The sequence below is a fragment of the Ictidomys tridecemlineatus genome, chromosome 1 (genome assembly GCF_052094955.1).
Source record: "Ictidomys tridecemlineatus isolate mIctTri1 chromosome 1, mIctTri1.hap1, whole genome shotgun sequence".
Taxonomy (NCBI): domain Eukaryota; kingdom Metazoa; phylum Chordata; class Mammalia; order Rodentia; family Sciuridae; genus Ictidomys; species Ictidomys tridecemlineatus.
This window is the reverse complement of record NC_135477.1, coordinates 22,691,772-22,707,329: the sequence shown is the minus strand read 5'-3', so window position 1 is coordinate 22,707,329 and position 15,558 is coordinate 22,691,772. Positions and strand designations below refer to the sequence as shown.

Sequence of the window (15,558 nt, the reverse complement as noted above, 5' to 3'; positions counted from 1 at the left end):
AAAAGCCAGATGTGTGGGGGCATCTCAAGAAACTTGAAGGGAGATCAGTAGAGTAGAGGAAAGCAACCAGGGGGAGAGAGGAAGGAAGGGAAAGGGGAAATATTAGGGAGTGATATTGGCCAAATCTTACTATCACATTGTGTGCACAGATGAAAATGTAAAAATGAATTCCACCATTATGTACAACTACAATGCACCAACAGGACAATATGGAAAGAAAAAAATTAATAAAAAGTCATTCCAGGAAGAGAAATAACCTCAGCATTGACATTCAGGTGGAAAAGTGGGATATTTGAGTCATTGAACTGGGTGATTCTTTCTAGCAATACAGGCACTCCGGGGGCATGGGAATGGAAAGTTCTGTTAGAATCAACAAGGAAAGAATTGTGAGCTCCAGATTGGTTTTCTGTCATCTGAGGTGCTGAATGTAAAGCACAGTAGTGGGTTACCACCCACCACTCCTTTCTTGTGCTTTGGGGATCATGCATATCCTTCCGCTATAGTTATCAGACTTAACCCTTTTGTTCTTAATTGTGCAATCCCAGTGATAATGCTTCTTATACAAACTGGTTTCTACTTTTTGCCCACATCTCAATTGAGAAAACCTATTTGGAAACCCATTAGGTGCAGAAGGGAAAGCAAAGCCTGGAGTTTGTGAATGCAGCATGTGTCAAGAGGTTGCTGAGTGCTATTTCTCTTTCTCCTCTCCTCCCAGCCTACCATGGTGATGGTGGTGGTGGTGGTGGTAGAAGGTGCTTTGGATTTTACAGTTGAGAAAAACCAAAGCTCCAAAGACAAGGAACAATAAATGAGGGAGGAGGGTTTTGACTATTGCCTCATTATCTTTTTATCCCAGACGCCCATCACAGTTAGACCTGTAATAACTGTAATAACTGAGTGCGGGTGAAGGACCCACTTACTTGGCTGAACCCCCAGCTGCCTGTGTGATTCCAGATCCAAAGGTGATGAGATTCTGTAAGACTTCCTTTTCTCCAGGGCTCTCTGCCATCACAAACTCCAAAATAAATACCCTGGAGCTGTGGATGGTGTGTCAGGGTATGATAAAGCAGCTGTGTCTGGAAAGAGAAGGGCTGACTCCCAGGGGCTCCTGGATGGAGTTGGCTCAGCTGAGAGAATCGTCCACTTATCTCTCCCCGGCTTCTCGGGGCAGCCTGCTGGGTGCAAACGAGTCCCTTGGGTGGTTCTTCTCAAGCAGGTTATCAAGGACATTCTCTGGCCTTTTGCTATGGGATTAGAGCTTTCCTTAAACCCTAGTTAGTAAAAGGGGGAAAGGGGAAGAAAGCCAGGTGAAATGCAATTTCCTCTTCAATATAGACTGTCATTTAATCTAATATTATAGAAAATGATTAGATCTTAAAAACCTATAAATTACGTTTGACAACTCTCTGGTGTGCCTCTGCTTTCCCTTTCGGCAGTTATGCATGGTGACAGTGGGTTGTGGCAGCAAGGAGCTCTCCGAATACAGTGTGTTTATTGGCTCTTAATGAGAAGCGATTAATCTAAATCACCATAGGGTGGATCCTTTGCAGAGCTCTGGAATCAGAAGTGGCAGTCGGGCCTTTTTGACAAATGTGCTGCTCTCCCCTTAACAACAACAAAAAGTTAGCGGGGGTGTGCATGTGTCCTTTTTCTTTTTTTGTGCAATGAGGAAAGGAAACACACACACACACACACACACACACAAATAGGAACACACACTCAGAGCAGTCACTGGGGCAGAATATAGATTTGCAACCTTTGGGCACTTCCATCTCTCTACCCCTCCGGTCTCCGCTCTCCTGCCTCTTCCCACCCTCCCTGGCAGAAGCAGCTGGGGATCCTCATTATGTCGTTACCTGGAAGGTCCTTTTCTCCTTTTATTACTGTTATTGTGGTTTTCTCTTCCCTGCTGGTCTGGGGACCACCTAGCACGGGATGGTGGATCATTACAGCGAGTACCTGCCTGGCAAAATTGCTACCTCTCTGTCCCCTCCCCTTCTGCTTCACGTTGAGAAAGAGGAAGCAAAACCAAACAACACCAACACTGTAAAATCGCAGCATGAAAGATACACACAGACTGTCACAGGCTGTTTGGTTTGGGGTTCAATTTGCTGCTGAAGGGATGATCCCACAGAGGTGGGATGATAGCAGGTAGGGTAGGGCAGGACCAGAGCACACCCATGGAGAAAGGGCTTGGAGTAAAAGCCATGCTCCTCTCCCCCATGGCTGTCTCCTGCCTCTGTCTGCAGGAACTCCTCACGGCCTTGCTGTGTCCTCTTTCTCCTTCACCGACTCACCAATACAGAGCTCGGCATGAGAGAGAAAACATCCAACTTGGGAGGTAAAGTTCAGAGCTGGGGCGCCGGTTTAACACTTGGAAACCAGTTGTAACCTCCAGCAAGTCTCTGAGCCCTGGGTTTCCTTCGCTGCAGAGTGGGATCGTGGCTGGCAGAACAATGACGGTTCAAAGGTATTTGGATCCCCAGAATCTGCAAGTTTGTTAGGTTATGAGGCAAAGGAGAATTCTGGTTCTGGATGGAATTCCTATGTAAATCAGCTGACCTAAAAATAAAGAGGGTACCCTGGACGATCGAGCTGTGATCCTGAGGATCCTTAACAATGGGAAAGAGAGAGGAAGAAGGGCAGTGGGATGATGTCCTATGATAGAGACTTGGACAGGCTGTGCCTGTATTTGAAGATGGGAAAGAATCAGGAGCTAAGGAACGAGGTCATCCTTTGAATCTGAAAAAGTCAAGAAAGAGCACAGATCCTCACTTGGAGCCTTCAGAAAGGATCACAGCCCTGTGGACACCTTGAGTTTAGCCAAGTGAAACCCCTTTGGGGTTTCTGACATCCAAATATGTAAGATAAAAAATCACATTATTTAAGTCATGACATTGATGGCAACAGCAGGAGTCTGATATAAGAGGCTCGTAAATGTTTGTGTGCTTCCCTTCCCCAAAAGCTCATATTTGGAATCCTAACCCCCAATGCGATAGCACTAGGAGGTGAGGTCTTTGAGAGGTGATCAGATCATGCAGGTGGCACCCTAACAAATGGGATGAGTATCCTCCTGTGAGTGACCCCAGAGAACTGGCACACTTCTGTCTTGGACTTCCCGCCTTCAGAACTGTGAGACATAAATGCTTGTTGGTTGCAAGCTGTCCAGCCTGGGGCATTTTGTGGTAGGATCTGAATGGGCTAAGACAGGAGTAATGATGCCTGTCCTGCCTCCCTCACAGAGTGGAGGGAGGACCCAGGAGGAGAGAGCTGTGGAAGGACTTGGTAAACTGTCAAAGGCAGCACAGCTCACAGGCTTTGGTAGTATTTCACGTGACCTGTGTGACAGTGCACAGAGCCTGTGTCTTGAGCTGGGGTTAGGAAGCACAGCCCCCCAGCGCTGCAAGCATCCACCCAGCTCCCTGTGTGGTCTGTGTCCTTTTCATTTCACTCTTTCTGGGATCTAAATGTCTCTCCCCTCCAGCTTATTTGTCCCATCATCACGACAGTTCCTGCACTGGTGAAAGGACCCCAAGGTCCCATGGCTCTATCAGCCTCTTCTCTTATGTGAGCTGATGGGAGTCATGGCAGCAGCTGGAAGTTGCTGTGGCTCTGGGTTCATCAGATCTGGCATGTGGCTGTCAGGGGCCTGTCCTTGCCCTCAGTCTTGAGGGCACTTGCTGCCCATGTGTAGTTGAGATCTAATGCACATTTGTGTGATGCTCACTCTTGCTGGGCAAGGCGGTGCCCCCAGGATGCAGTGTCATTGTGAGCAACACTAATGAAGCTCTTGGTGTCATAGACTCGCTCAACTAGCCCAGGACATAGGATAAGCCAAGCACATGTGTTCCCCTGATTGTTCTCCCTAAAACTGACCTTGCCTCTCCTCAATACAATAATCTTTCCTAAGTATTTAGAGTTAAGTCCCTGAAAACAGCCTCAATTGGAGTCTTCTCCTACAGAGAACTTAAGATCCAATGAGAAAAATAGGGTTAGCAGGTGAACCTATGAAAGCTCTTTTATTTTTTTCTTTTTATAATGTTCACTAGAGGAACCCCTAAAGATAGCACACTAAATAAATACTGTATCAGTGACAATCTGCAATTCTTAAATTAGTCATAATGGGTACTCTGCAATTAATTTCCGCTTACCATCCCTCGTGCACTCAGATCTTTTCAGGATCTTCCTCCCACACAGCTTCAACAAGATGCTTATAAATTAAATTTGTTTTGTGGTAGATAATAGGCATGTGGGTGAGCATTTCTTTTTCTTGATCTTTCCATATCATCATTGCCTTTTTGATTTTCAGATTTGAAACAGTGTCCTCGACTCTGGGCTCCTGCTGGGGTCCCAGACGTGCGTGTGGCAGCTTGGATGCCTGAGAAAGCCAACACCTTGGATGATCTTGATTCCACTGATTAGATATTTCTCAACACCAAACACACCTGGTCACATACCTGTGCCTACCACAAGGTTGTGCCAAAAGCCACATGCCTTCAACTTGTCTAAGCTGTATCTCAGGTCCTGAATCTGCCCACAGAAACACCTGTCTGGGTTTGTATCTTCCTTCGGTGCACCTAACCTGGAGAAAGTCACATCAAACAAACAAAGGCCTCAAATCAAACTACGACAAAACATCAAAAATAAGCAAAATTCCTTCTAACCCAGTCCTGTGTCTTGCAAGTTTTTTTTTAAGAGAGAGAGAGAGAGAGAGAGAGAGAGAGAGAGAGAGAGAGAATTTTTTAATATTTATTTTTTAGTTTGAGCCACATCCCCAGTCCTTGCAAGTTTTTAAAACAATGAAGCTTCATTTCTCCTTCTCTCTCATGGTTAAGCTTGCCTTTTTTCTTTTTTAAATATTGGAAGTAAGCATCTTACTGAGAAATCATATGACCACCAAATTGGTTAAATTTGTCCTTTTACAAAAGAGGAAAGGGAGGTGGCAGAGAAGTACTGCCAAGTGACAGTTACTGCCAGTGAGCTGGTGACGCCTGGGCTGGCAGAGGAGCCGTGCCTCTGGTCAGGGTTTTGCTGACTTCTCTTACGGAGAAGGAACTAGCTCCCTGTCCAGAACACTGGTAAGCCACAAATAGAATGTCCTATTTAGTCAAGCAAACTGTGAAACCCTGGAGTGGCCTTCACTCTGTCGGGCGTCACGTGTTGATGGAGGGCGTGCTTCACTCCCTGTAGCAAAGGGGACCAGAGAGCATTAGAACCAAAGCTCCCTGACTTTAGGGATCGCATGACTTTATGAAATGCGAGATAACTGATATCTTAAGATACATGGATATATTGATGCATCAATATTTTCAAATATATTTAAACAGAAAATTATAGCTCAATGTGATAGCAGATTCGCTGGTGCGGTTCATGAAAGCAGAGATCATTCTTCTGGAGAATTTGAGAGGTGTCACAGAGGGGAGGGAATTCAATTGGGCCTTGAAGGAAGGCTGGAAGAAGGCTGGTCTTGAGAACTATCAAACCAGTTGACTCAAGGTCACATAAGGTGTTGGCTATTTCAGGCATTCAAGTTGCTAGCATCCAGTTGATTAAAAGCAAAAAAAATAGACACGTTAGAAGAATCATAGTCATTAAAACACCCAGAGGTGCTGCTCAGCTCCAGCAGGTTGTTATGCTGAAAACGTCGAGCCTGAGAACAACCTGGGTGACCCACTTGGGAAGTGCCAGGTATGGTTCTTCTCACACATAGAAGGAGATGCCATGGTCAGAGCCGGACTGGGGAACAGCCATTGGCGATGGGAAAGTTGAGAGAACTAGAGGTCAAGGCAGAAGATTCCCACTCCCGAGGGGAAGTTGGGAATATGACTCCCCTGAGTTGGAAAGTGCTCTGGTGGCTGGACACATCACTACCCCAGCCTCACGCCACCCCTGTCCCCCACTCTGACTACTGCACTTGGTCGTGGACAGGTCATAATCTCACCTGTGGAGTTTTCTAAGAGCAGGAAGTAGTAGCTCTGTCTTACTGACATTCTTGAAAAAGGGCCAGTGTTGGGAAAAGGGTGTGTGTGTGTGGTGTGTGTGAGTGTATGTGTAGACAGAGAATGATTTGTGATGACCAAGGTAATATATGCTCATTTCAGAATATTTAGGAAAAACAGAAGTGGGAGAAGAAAATGAAAAACACTCATGATGTTGCTATTCAGGAATCACCACTGTTAACATGTGTGTCTCAAGATATTCATGCGTAAATACTAGAATGAAATGTAAGCAATTTTTAACAAAATTAAGTTTATGCCTCGAGAGTGTCCAGCCTGCTTTTAATGCACTGTTCAGGCATATGATTATTTTTCATGTGTCATGAAACTATTTGAATTTATGTTTAATAGCTGCGTAATATTCCATTAAATGTATTTAGCCTACTTAATCATTCTGCTATCAGATATTTGGGTCATTTCCAATTTTGTATTATTATAAATAACACAAGATGGACATACAGGTGCATAAACCTTTTATTGGGTCCCTGATGGCTTCCTTGGACCAATTCCTAGAAGAGAATTTACAAGGTCAAAAATATGAATATTTATGAGTCTTGTTCTGTAATTCAATGTTGCTTTCCAAAGTGATCATGCCAATTTATACTTGCATCAACACTGACTGTCTGCCTGCTTCACTCCACAGCCTTTTTCTGTGGTCACTATCATCCTCTATATTGCTAATTTAAGTGGTCAGTTCTCCATAGGATTTCCCCCTTATGTGAGGCGGTAAATTTCCAAGATCCCCCAGTGGAAGTCTGAAGCTGCACATAGTATCAAACTCTCTATATACATGTTTTTACTTATAATAAGGTTTAATTTATAAATGAGGCATAGTAAGAGGATAAAAATAATAATAATAAAATAGAACAATTGTAACAATATACTGCAATATTATTCTTGTGTTTTGGGTCATTATTAAGTAAAATCAGGGTTACTTGAACACAAGCCCCTAGTAGTCTGAATTCTGAGGCTGAATTCTGTGACTAATGAGTGGGTAGTGTATACAGCATGGATACTTTGGGCAAAGGGATGACTCACATTCTGGGTGGGATGAAGCCAGACAGTGTGAGATTTCATCATGCCACTCAGAATGGTATTTAAAACTTACAAGTTGTTTATTACTGAATTTTCCCATTTAATATTTTTGGACCTTTGTTGACTACAGCTGAAATTGTGGAAAGTGAAATTGAGGGCGAGGGGTGACCACTATAATCATCTTACTCACCATCAACTGCCTCTGATATAGTAGGATACTCTCTTCCCAGCATTCTCCTTGGCTTCAAAGGTACCTCATTCTTTGAGTTTTCTTGCTTCTCAGGCACCCGCTCCTCAGTCTTCTTTGGTGCCTCCTTATCTCTTTGACCCTTCAATGGTGCTCTAGAACTCCATTTCTAGAAAAGGGTTCTCCAGACAGTTCTTACCTCTGTTTGTTTATGTGTATGCATTTGAGATTATGTTCGTTTGTATGTATGTATTTGAGATTCTGCTTCAGTTCTGTCATGGTGACCATGAACACACACTTTTTAGTGCTATTCAAACACTGGCCTCCCCTAAATTCTTACCTGTAGACCAGCCCCCTCAGCTGAAAATGTGCCTTGTTCAACCCCATCCTCTCACATCTCCATTTGGGTGTGGATTAGGCATATTGGAATCCATTCCTTATATTCAAATCCCACAACCTGCTTCTCTCGTTTTTTTTTTTTTTCTATCTCATAAATGCTGATTCTATTTTTTTTTTGTCATTGAGTCCAAAAATCAGTCAATTTGGGTTATTTTAAATAATGAATTAGCATAAGCAATGCCGAGATGAACACACAGACACAAAACCATGTAATGAGTCACCTCACTTTCTCTGACACCCACCATATAGTCTATAAGCAGACCCTTTGATTTTGTTTCAGAATATACCCAGAAACTGGCCACTTCTTAGCACACCAGTGCGCCATTTGGTATAGGCCATCAGTCTGTCCCTTCTGGCCTCCACCTGGTCTCCCTGACACTTTCCATGGCTCTCGAAGTGAAGTGATTAAAATACAAGCCCTAGCCTACCAGTGCCCAGTCATTGGGTGTAACCACATCACTTAGGATAAAGCCAGTGTCTTGTGTCCTCTTAGCACTTGTATTTCCTCTTCTGTTTACCTTCAGTCCAAAGGATTTGTTAGACCACATACTTTTCTTATGTGTTGGTTTATTGTTTACTCTTTTCTCACAGAAGTGGAAGCTCTATGAGGAAAGGGATTTTCATTTTGCTTTGATTATTGCTCTTGTCCAAATCCTTTGAATTGAACCTGGAGTGTAGTCAAAACTCAGCTAATATTGCTTGGATGAATAAATGGTGTTTGGAAATTTCTTCAATACATTATTTTATCTCCAGTCTCATGTCTAGTTTTGTATATTGTTTTTGTGTTTTATAATAGTTGTGGTGATATAGACGTAAAATGAAACTTGCCTTCTTAACCATATTTCTGTATACAGTTCAGCAGTAAGTATATTCACATTATTGCACAACCAATCTCTAGAAGTACTTTTATTTTGTAAAACTAAACACTAAACCTAATAACATGTAACTCCTCATTCTTCCCTACCCACAGTCCTGGCAATAATCACTGTACTTTCTGTCTGTATCAGCTATAAATAGAATTATAAATAGAATTGTACAGTATTTCTCTTTTAGTGACTTGCATATTTCACTTTGTATAATATCTTCAAAGTTCATTCATGCTGTAGTATGTGTCAGAATTTCCTTCCTTTTATAGCTGAATAATGTTCCATTGTATGTGCATACATGTGCTGCTGTTCATTTGTTCATCCATTGATGGGCACTTTGGTTGCTTTCTCCTTTTGAATATTGTAAAAAAAATACTGCTGCAAATGTTAGTTTATATGTATGTATTTGAGATTCTGCTTCAGTTCTTTGGGATAAACCCCCACAAATGAAATTACTGGACCACATAGTAATTCTATTTTTAATAACTTGGTAAACCACCATATTGCTTTTCATAGTGGCTGCACATTTTACATTTCCAGCCACAGTGCAAAAGGGTTCATTTCTCCACATCCTTGCCAACACTTGTCATTTTTCTTTAACAGAATTTATGGGTATGAGATAGTATCTCATTGTGGTTTTTTGTTTGTATTTGTTTAACCATTAATGAGGTTAGTAATGTTGAACATCTTATTCATGTGTTTATTGGTCATTGGTATTTATTGTTTAGAGAAATGTCTATATAATGTCCTTTGCCTATTTTTTTAAAGGGATGTTTGTTTAAATGCTGAGTTGTTTGTGCTCTTTATTTTTTCATTCCTGACTTGCCTCAGTGAATATTGCTTCCTTGTTGATGCTTATGTGAAATCCTGAAGGACAAGTAGGAAGGAGCTTAGTAGAGTGTGTTGGGATAGATAGAGAGGTGGGAAGTTTCATCTGCACAAAGAGAGTGGCATGTATAATAGCAGCAGTGATAGAGAACATCCGCATAAACATAAATGTTTATTGGTGTTCTATCTTTAAAATTTAGATGTGTTTTACATATTTTACCCCTAAGTAAATACATATAGGGCATGTATCATATATATATGATTTCTCAATAAGATTTCAATAGTGGCACTATTGACATTTTGTGTGGAATAATTCTTTTTGAGGGGGTTCTTTCCTGTGCAATGACACATGCTTAGCTGAATCCCTGGCCTCTACTTTCTGGATTCCAGGAACTCACTCCTCTGTCCAAATTGGGACACTTAAAATGTTTACATGCATTGTAAATTATCCCCTTGAAACAACTTCTTCTTGCCCCTGAATTGAGAACCACTGTTAGAAGAGGTGATAATAGATGGATAGAAAGACAGAGGGAGAAAGAGATGATAAAGAGAGAGGGAAGGAGAAGAGAGGGGGAAGAGAGAGAGAGAGAGAGAGAGAGAGAGAGAGAGAGAGAGAGAGAGAGAGAGAGAGAACTAGTATATTGAGATTAAAAGCCTTACCTATAGCAGGCCCCATTTGTGTGGAAGTCAATATTCAACAACATATCAATTATACCCATTGGTTTAGGAGCCGGCCATGTTGGCATCTATTATACTCTTTGAAAATCTATATTGATATTATCGATTTTTCTTATTGAACACTAACTGTGCTAAGGGTGTACCATTAGGACTCAATTACATGGTGAATTATAGCATTTCTCCTTTACTATTCATTGGTCTAGAGTTTATTTCCTTGCCTTTCTGGGATCTCTGACAGAGCTAGAGACTGAGAAACCTTTAACTTTTCTCTCATGTTGATAGATTGCAAGGAGAAACAGAGAGAATAAGTAATGAAACAAAGTAACATATTCATCAGTGATATCATTAGGCTCATCCAACACCAGGAGAGGAGGTACTCTGGAAAGATTTCTGGGTAGGATATTGACATCTCCAATGCTAATTCTGACTGGCTTAGATGTAGGGAAGCTGAAAGGATTTTGAAAAGCAAGCTGACCACGCAGAATCCCTGCCTGGTTCCTAACTTGCATTGTGCTTTACACCCTAAAATTAGGACTGCTGTTATTATTTGTTTTTACCAGGGATTCACCAAAGAAGGCATTGCAAACAAGCAAACAAAAAATAAATAAATAAAAATTAAAAAAGAAGAAAAAGAGGAAAGAGATTATGCCATTCATTTGTTGGTAAACTCTAAAGCTTATCCATTTCTAATCTGACATAATTCATTGACTGTGACTGGCCACATTCTTAAGAGACTGGTTGTGTGAGAGTCTCACCCCTACGGCAGCAGCATGCTCCTTCTATCCTGGTGTGGAATTTCCCATTGAACAGATGACTGCAACCAAGCAGCAAACTATATTTAGCAAATTGACAATTACCTACTGACTGGTGTTCACTGTGGCAATGCTGATATTTGTTAATAGGGTATGTTTGTCTTACAATACTACCAGGAATGCAAAATGCATGTAAATGAGTATGAAATGTAGTATTTTTCTCCCTGACCCTTTTACTTTTTATTTTATTTTTTTTTAATATGGTGAACCCACACATACACACACCCCATGAGATCTTAAAATTCCAATTATACAAACCAGTATTGTTAAATGTGCTCACTCTGTTCATCATATCTCTAGAACATTCTTACCATGTAGGACAGTAACTTTACTTATTGGAAAGTAATTCCCTGGTTTCTCTACCTCTACCCTTTGGTTTTTATCCACCAAGGCCAGGAGCAAAGGGAATCAAATCACCTCCGTTTATCTCCACCCTGCCTGGCCCCACTTCTGGCTTTGCTTGGCTTTTCTGGGTGATTTAGAGATGAAGGTCAACCTGTACTTAGCAGATGTGCAGCTGGCACTATCACAAGCCCCCTAATCATTATCTCATTTACCCCTTTGAACAAAACTAAGGGAGGAGGTGCAGTTGCTTGCCTTCTTCTACAGCTTAGATAACAGACTTGGGAATGCTGACTCACTTCCTTTTGCTTACACATAAAGAAGCTGCCTGAAGATTTGAACCCAGGACACCTGCACCCAGCATCTTCACTGTTGGTAACCCACTAATCCATACTTGAAATACTCCCCTTCCCTCACACATCTGTGCCTATTGCACATCTTATATAAGGACAAGCTGGATTTTAAAAAAATTAAAGTAGAATGAAGTAAAGAGAAAACAAAAGTCTCCAGTGAGATCTCTGCCCCATTGATTGTCAAATCATGTAAATGCAGAACTCACAAACATCTGAATAGCCATTGCCATAAATTATTCACCTGTATGTTGACAATTAAAACTGAAAGACAAAGCTTGTAAATTTCCTTATTTTTTAGAAACAATCTATTATGTTTTTTACCAAGAGTCACATGCCTAGTCCATAATGCCTAATCCACAGATATATTTCATTGAGGCCTAATGTTTCTACAATACAATTTTAGATATTTTAAACAATATATATTCTCCAGTTTGGTGCAGTCTTTCCCACTTCTTATTTTGTCTTTTCTGCTTCACTCGTTTGATTTTACCTGCTTTGTCCCTGTAAGCGTTCAAATGAAAATCCTGGCTTAATAAATATTTGGGCAGGCATAAGATGATTTTCTTTATATGTTTGGTATATTAATATACAGGACATAGTTTGCTTTGAGGCTTAACTTGTGACAAAGCATTTTCTTATAATATTTACATTGATATTATGGTACCCTCCTTTTTTAACACTAGCAGTTAAATTGTAGTTCCCTCTTTGATTCCTATTCATTTAATTCTTGGTATTCTTTTGGTCAGAAGTAGATACTTGGTCAGAGGTAGTCAGAGGAAGAAAAGAGCTTTCTTAAAGCTGTTATTTTTTCCTGGATGGATTTCTTAGAGGTACTTTAAAAAGGCATCTGACTGTGTGTGTGTGTGTGTGTGTGTGTGTGTGTATGTGTGTGTGTGTGTGTGTGTGTGAGTGTGTGTGTGTGTATGTATAGCCAGTGGGGACTTAGGTAGGTTTTGAATCAATCAGAGGAATATTAGGTAAATTGCTTTCCTCCGGAGCCTTAGTTTCCTTATCTGTAAAATGCAAATAATGATACTTTACATGATTTGTATGAGGTTTGTATAAAATATCAGGGAACGTACCTTGCATAGGTTAGAAACCCAGAATATGTAGGTGTCTGTTTCTCTTCTTTTCCTTCTGCTTAGAAAGTAGGATTGGGTAGAGACATTGCCAAGGATATCAAAGTATATAAAAGGATTTCCAATGAGAATGTCAGAGAAAGGTTGCAATAAAAAAATCTATTCTCGCAAACAATAGCTCCATGAAACGGCCACACAATGTCAACATGCCTTACTATATATTAATTCATTTCTGTATGTGTGCCTGCACATACATGAGGCATCTGTGTGCATGTTAATGCATGTGTGCACACATACCCATGTGGCGTTTGTGTGTGGATTAGTGGGTTGATATATGCAAGTGGTGTATGCAAGTCTGAAAGAAACGGTTAGAGGAAGAGAACACATGGTACACATGTTTGACGGTAACCCTTCTTCAGTATATTGTAACTCATGGTATATAAAATAAAGTCCATTTATGATGTTGGTCTTATCTTCTAATTAAAATCATAGCCATGAAGCTTCTTTATACATGCATAAAATAAGCAGTTTAATTTCTCTGCACCAGGGGAAAAACGATTTCATTGCCTGTTATGTAGCCTGTCGGTGCATAGTGTGGAGCAGGCGAGGCTGGTTATGAGAGCTTCATTCTTACCCAGTATATTTGTGCTTTCAATGTCTGCAAGCCCCACGAATACCTCCCCTGAGGTCTTCTCAAGGGCAGCTGGGTGCTTCCTCTGGTTCCCTCATCCCTTCACAGTGCCAGGGGAGGAGGAGGTTATTCTTTGTCTACAAATAACTCACATAAGAGCTTTTCCCTGGGTTATTCACACATGAATGAATAAAATTATTATACTGCATCCATTTCTTAAAAATGTGCTGATAACTAATGATGACTTATTTCAATGAAGCCAAAGCAAATATTTGAAGGAAGAAAGTAAGCTTGCCTGGGAAGCTGTGAGGGAATAGAAGAGAAAGAACTATGAATCTTGGCAGTTAACAGGTCTAAATTTGTTTTAAAGCTGATTTTATAATACTAATATATGCTCTGGGTTACATTTTTAAAATCTTGCTTGATAATAGTTTTGTTTTATAAAGGTATGGAGTTGTTTGTTTATTGATTTCATTTTTTTTTTTTTGCTTCAGGCCTTGTGGTTCAGAACATGTGATAGAAGTTACCCTTATAATTTGGCATCAGTATCCCTAAAGGCAGGAAGAACTACAATAGGAAATAAACTCACTGTTCCTTCAGTCACTTAGCTAACATTCAGAACTCAAAGTTGTTGAATCAGGCTGCATATGGGCTGCAGATGAAGCTCAAAATAAAAAAGGGGACAGGATTTTAAGAGTTTTGGAGTATGGAGATGTCATGGAGATGTTATGATGATAAGCGATGACGTGGTTTTAGGTGGGAGAATGTCAGAATCAGGTTTGTGTTAGAGGATGATTGTTCTGGGCATAGTGTGCAAAGTGGATTGGAGGGGACAGTGTATTACAGTAGTAACCCAGTAGAGAGAGGACCATGTCTGGACTAAGGCAATCACAACAGATAGAGGGGACTTGATTTTGGAGTTAATTAGGAGGTGAATCACAGGTTTCAGAGATGAAGGGATTTGCAGAGATGAGGGAGAAAGCAAATTAAAGATGAATCATGGGCATTTTTTTCATATTATTAGTAGATGGAAACACTCACCGAGCTGGGGAACAATTGGGAACCAATAGGGCTGGGATAAGACAGCACCATGGGGCATCTTGTGTTCTAGGTGGAACATCCAAGTGGAAGAATCCCAATAGTTGAAATTTCAAGTGTGAATTTTTGGAGGCAATTTGGAGATTTAAATTTTGAGTTATCTCAGGAAGATGGTGATTAAAAAAAAACCATAAATCAGAATTGAAAGGAGTCACTGAGTAACAATTTGGTGAGTGAAAACAGAAGGTCCAAATGGAGGGTTCAGGAATGGTCATATTTAAAGAAAATCAAAGAAAGTGTGAGTATCCAAAAGAGATGAAAAGGAAAACCAGATGAGTATGATATTATGAAAAAACCCAGAAGAGAAGGCTTCAAGAAGGATGGAGTAGCTCATTGTATCTAAGGCTGTGTCTGTTGTGTTAACTACTGGAAAGCTGATCATCCATTGGAGGTACCATTGTTATTGAGGTACTGTGAGTGGATGTCTGGTTGCATCAGGTGAAGGGTGAAATTTCAACAGTATTCAAGAACATGTTATGCCATAGGCTCAATTCCAGCTTGGGTAGCATCAGACTCTACTGATGGTTTAAGTAACTTTCCATATAGAGAATAGAGAAGAGAGAACTGTTGAGATGTGAACCTGCTCTGATGCCAAAGCCTTTTCAACACACCACTTCTGTCCATGTGGTTTGGGGATAGAAAACCTTATGTGGAAATGGTTTTTGCCTAGAAACCTTTGGGAATATGTGCTTTGGAAAATAAAAAGTGGTCATTCAGCCACTTAAATCAATTAAATCACTGAAACAATTCAGAAAGAACAGAATATACAACTGTATCCTAGGGGTGAGGTTCTTTTCATGACTAAAGAAAAATACCATAATCAGAAGTATCAGAAAGATGGAGACAGAGACAGAGAGACTGAGTGTTTTGGTGTGAATGTCCCTAGATCAGGGGACAGAGGACCATAATATTCTCTCAGAGATTTGGTGGTAGACTTCAAAAACCCATACTTCCCAGCCAGGAGTAATGGTGCTACCTATAATCCCAGCAATGGAGGAGGCTAAGGCAGGAGGATCATAAGTTTGAGGCCAACTTCAGCAATTTAGCAATACCCTGTTTCAAAATTAAAATAGGGTAAAAATGGGAGTTCATAATCTGCTTGAATCAAATGTATGAAATATGATATGTCAAGAACTTTTTAATGTTTTGAACAACTAATAAAAAAATTAAAAATTAAAAAAATAAAAGATAAAAACTACTGGATAATGCTGCTCAGTGGTAAACCACCCCTAGGTTCTATCTATCTCTGGTACC

General features: G+C 40.6%; 1 protein-coding gene across 2 annotated transcripts in view; it reads left to right on the top strand.

Annotated features, from left to right (window-relative positions):
* The window catches only part of Sorcs3 (sortilin related VPS10 domain containing receptor 3), a 570,611-nt gene that overhangs the window by 283,724 nt on the left and 271,329 nt on the right, over positions 1 to 15,558 (top strand). The gene's annotated exons all lie outside the window — the stretch shown is intronic.